This window comes from Schistocerca piceifrons, unplaced genomic scaffold, assembly GCF_021461385.2.
Source record: "Schistocerca piceifrons isolate TAMUIC-IGC-003096 unplaced genomic scaffold, iqSchPice1.1 HiC_scaffold_337, whole genome shotgun sequence".
Classification (NCBI taxonomy): domain Eukaryota; kingdom Metazoa; phylum Arthropoda; class Insecta; order Orthoptera; family Acrididae; genus Schistocerca; species Schistocerca piceifrons.
The window spans coordinates 32,501-37,500 of record NW_025728556.1 but is presented as its reverse complement, the minus strand read 5'-3'; the positions used below and the strand labels follow the sequence as shown (position 1 = coordinate 37,500).

General features: G+C 52.8%; 1 non-coding gene across 1 annotated transcript in view; it reads right to left on the bottom strand.

The window, feature by feature from the left end:
* The window catches only part of LOC124745838, a 1,909-nt gene extending 469 nt beyond the window's left edge, over nucleotides 1-1,440 (bottom strand). The window contains exon 1 of the ribosomal RNA XR_007011170.1: nucleotides 1-1,440. This exon is cut by the window's left edge and continues 469 nt beyond it. This is a non-coding gene — a ribosomal RNA (small subunit ribosomal RNA).
* Between the last annotated feature and the right edge of the window lie 3,560 nt (nucleotides 1,441-5,000).

Below are 5,000 nucleotides of genomic sequence, written 5' to 3'. Positions count from 1 at the left end.
GCAGGCTAGAGTCTCGTTCGTTATCGGAATTAACCAGACAAATCGCTCCACCAACTAAGAACGGCCATGCACCACCACCCACCGAATCAAGAAAGAGCTATCAATCTGTCAATCCTTCCGGTGTCCGGGCCTGGTGAGGTTTCCCGTGTTGAGTCAAATTAAGCCGCAGGCTCCACTCCTGGTGGTGCCCTTCCGTCAATTCCTTTAAGTTTCAGCTTTGCAACCATACTTCCCCCGGAACCCAAAAGCTTTGGTTTCCCGGAGGCTGCCCGCCGAGTCATCGGAGGAACTGCGGCGGATCGCTGGCTGGCATCGTTTATGGTTAGAACTAGGGCGGTATCTGATCGCCTTCGAACCTCTAACTTTCGTTCTTGATTAATGAAAACATACTTGGCAAATGCTTTCGCTTCTGTTCGTCTTGCGACGATCCAAGAATTTCACCTCTAACGTCGCAATACGAATGCCCCCGCCTGTCCCTATTAATCATTACCTCGGGTTCCGAAAACCAACAAAATAGAACCGAGGTCCTATTCCATTATTCCATGCACACAGTATTCAGGCGGGCTTGCCTGCTTTAAGCACTCTAATTTGTTCAAAGTAAACGTGCCGGCCCACCGAGACACTCAATAAAGAGCACCCTGGTAGGATTTCAACGGGGTCCGCCTCGGGACGCACGAGCACGCACGGGGCGGTCGCACGCCTTCGGCTCGCCCCACCGGCAGGACGTCCCACGATACATGCCAGTTAAACACCGACGGGCGGTGAACCAACAGCGTGGGACACAAATCCAACTACGAGCTTTTTAACCGCAACAACTTTAATATACGCTATTGGAGCTGGAATTACCGCGGCTGCTGGCACCAGACTTGCCCTCCAATAGATACTCGTTAAAGGATTTAAAGTGTACTCATTCCGATTACGGGGCCTCGGATGAGTCCCGTATCGTTATTTTTCGTCACTACCTCCCCGTGCCGGGAGTGGGTAATTTGCGCGCCTGCTGCCTTCCTTGGATGTGGTAGCCGTTTCTCAGGCTCCCTCTCCGGAATCGAACCCTGATTCCCCGTTACCCGTTACAACCATGGTAGGCGCAGAACCTACCATCGACAGTTGATAAGGCAGACATTTGAAAGATGCGTCGCCGGTACGAGGACCGTGCGATCAGCCCAAAGTTATTCAGAGTCACCAAGGCAAACGGACCGGACGAGCCGACCGATTGGTTTTGATCTAATAAAAGCGTCCCTTCCATCTCTGGTCGGGACTCTGTTTGCATGTATTAGCTCTAGAATTACCACAGTTATCCAAGTAACGTGGGTACGATCTAAGGAACCATAACTGATTTAATGAGCCATTCGCGGTTTCACCTTAATGCGGCTTGTACTGAGACATGCATGGCTTAATCTTTGAGACAAGCATATGACTACTGGCAGGATCAACCAGGGAGCTGCGTCAACTAGAGCTGAGCAGCCGGCCGCCCGGGAGTGTGTCCCGGGGGCCCGCGCGAACACGCAAGCGTCCGCTCAATCATTCTGCAAACAGGAGGAGGCTGAGCTCCCCTGCACAATACACCTCGAAACCCTCTCAGGTCCCGGCGGCGCGCAGCGCCGTCCCAAGTACTTGGTCGGGTTCGAGAGAGGCGCAATCGCCCGGAGTTAGGCGAGTAGACGCTTTCGGTGCGACCACCCGTGCTCCCAACTGAGCTTGCCGCTGCCGACAGAGGCCCGGGAGCGTGCTGTCGTGGCATTGCCGGCGGGAGACAACACGCGCCACCTACGGTGACCGGCAGCTCCAACGCCAGCGCCACAGAAGGACAAAAGCCCCACTTGGGTGCCGAAGCGAACTCTCCCAGCACAGCGCACGCGCCAACACATCCGCACAGCTGCGATACAAACCACCAGCGAGAACCGCTGGGGCGACCGAGCAGCAGACGGCGTCGCGGCGCCGAGCGCCGGGCGGCAGCGCATCCTCAACGCACACAGTCCTCAATCGGACCAGCACACTGAAGATGTCCACCGCGCTTCGCACCGGGCCCGCGAGGACCTACTTTGGCCGCACGGCGCCGCGCGCAGGGTGCGCCGGCGCGCAGCTGCGACGCCTGCCGCGTCCGTCGGCCGGCGCGCCTGCCACTGGCCGCCCCCACCAGCCGGCTGTAGCGCGTGCGCCCACGCACCGCGCGGCCAGCACGCCGGGAGGCGCCCCCTCACCGGCCGGGGACGGTCCCACCCAGCCACCGCCGCGTATCGCTTCACACCCAGATGCCGTTCAGTTTCGTCGGCATGGTGGGTATCGCTGGAACAACCGGTTAGTACCTCAACCTATCGTCGCCATCACCGATTCACCCCTAGCGAGAACAACCGCACCACAACAGGTTACCATTTGTTCATTTGCGTAACTTCACCAGAAAACGCAGGCGTCCATCGCCATTTGCAACTTCCACGATTATTGCATGCCTGTGTCAGGTGTCACGCCACACTACGTCTGCCCACATACACGCAACAAAATGTGCACGCCTAGACAATACGTGGAAGGTGGCCCCCGTACGTATGCGATGTCCATTGCTCGAACGACTGTCAACCGGCCTCTGTAGCATGTCGCAGATATGGAACGCGGTGCACCATGCCATCACGGTGTGTGAGGAGAGACGACTAGGTCCGAATACATCAACAGACAGCTCATGCTGATCGCCATCCACGGCGTCCGTTCCTCCCACACGTCTCTATGGCGTACCACACTGCAATCCAGCTCTCATAGGGAGACGACACGTAGCTGCGTGCACAATATTTGCACTGTATGGTCCGCCGTTTTTGGGCGCAGTCGTTGTACGGTCACACATGTGCCACGATGTATCATTCAGTACATAAGGACGAATGTGCAGTACAGATTGTGGTTTACGCGTACGACATTAGCGGACAGTTGACACAGGCCGCACCACAACGTAGCCTGAGTACGTCGCATGCGGAGGGCATTGAACATGCAAAGTTCTCACCAACCAGCTTGCGAAGGCAGGGGGCAAGGTGGGGACGTGGGGAGGGGCGGCATGTACGTCCTGCTGCCATCCACATTACAGTGTACAGCAGGAGCATGTGGAAAGTGAGCAAGACTTGCAAGGTGTTTAACATGAAGCGATACACAGGGGAGCGGGGAGTGCGAGTAGCGAACTATATTGCGAGGGTTGCGGGTGGGCAACACTACACTAATTGAACGAGTCGTATAACAATTACAGAGCAGGTTTAGGCGACAACGTGGGTTACGTTAGGCGACAACGTGGGTTAGGTTAAGGCACGACGTGGGTTAGGTTAAGGCACGACATGGGTTAGGTTAAGGCACAACATGGGTTAGGTTAAGGCACAACATGGGTTAGGTTAAGGCACAACATGGGTTAGGTTAAGGCACAACATGGGTTAGGTTAAGGCACAACATGGGTTAGGTTAAGGCACAACATGGGTTAGGTTAAGGCACAACATGGGTTAGGTTAAGGCACAACATGGGTTAGGTTAAGGCACAACATGGGTTAGGTTAAGGCACAACATGGGTTAGGTTAAGGCACAACATGGGTTAGGTTAAGGCACAACATGGGTTAGGTTAAGGCACAACATGGGTTAGGTTAAGGCACAACATAGGTTAGGTTAAGGCACAACATAGGTTAGGTTAAGGCACAACATAGGTTAGGTTAAGGCACAACATGGGTTAGGTTAAGGCACAACATGGGTTAGGTTAAGGCACAACATGGGTTAGGTTAAGGCACAACATGGGTTAGGTTAAGGCACAACATGGGTTAGGTTAAGGCACAACATGGGTTAGGTTAAGGCACAACATGGGTTAGGTTAAGGCACAACATGGGTTAGGTTAAGGCACAACATGGGTTAGGTTAAGGCACAACATGGGTTAGGTTAAGGCACAACATGGGTTAGGTTAAGGCACAACATGGGTTAGGTTAAGGCACAACATGGGTTAGGTTAAGGCACAACATGGGTTAGGTTAAGGCACAACATGGGTTAGGTTAAGGCACAACATGGGTTAGGTTAAGGCACAACATGGGTTAGGTTAAGGCACAACATGGGTTAGGTTAAGGCACAACATAGGTTAGGTTAAGGCACAACATAGGTTAGGTTAAGGCACAACATAGGTTAGGTTAAGGCACAACATAGGTTAGGTTAAGGCACAACATAGGTTAGGTTAAGGCACAACATAGGTTAGGTTAAGGTACAACATAGGTTAGGTTAAGGTACAACATAGGTTAGGTTAAGGTACAACATAGGTTAGGTTAAGGTACAACATAGGTTAGGTTAAGGTACAACATAGGTTAGGTTAAGGTACAACATAGGTTAGGTTAGGTTAGGTTACACGTTGTTGTAAGGAAAGGTGTAGGGGGGGGGGCGGGGGCGGCAGGTTCGTTGATAGTGATTATAGTAAGTGAATGCTTGTGACATGATCAGATTTGTCACGTCAGGATGCACCTTTGGCTTATTAGAGGCGGCGCTCCAATTCTATGCTTGTGTCAGACCTGTGTCTTTGACTCATGTCATTGTTTGTGCGCTGTGACAGGAGGTACTATTGTGATGTTGGGTGCACCGTTGTATAGGACATGTGTGGGTGTTGGTGCCTGATCTGCGCAATGGTGGATGTCGAAAGGGTGGGATATTGTATTTTCCGCATGGACCTCCTGGTCTGGTTGTGATAGTGTGGATTGTGTAATGTGGCGGAGAGGATGCACTGGATGTTGTTCCATGCTGGTGCTTACATATTGTATGTGCGCCCGTTAGAAGCAGAGAGTGGTGCGTGATCAGAGTGGCTGGCTGACGTGTGGTTCCCATTGTGGGCAGACTCTTTCAGCATGTATACGGACAGTTGTATATATATTCTGTAGTTTGATGGCTCTGCATTGATTACTAATCAGCGCCGTGTGTACGGGTAATCTGGTTCCAGTCCAAAATGTTCCATCTGTGTACATTAGTGACAAAGACTCCCCTCATGCAGTGGGGCTCGGTCTGTTATAACTCTTC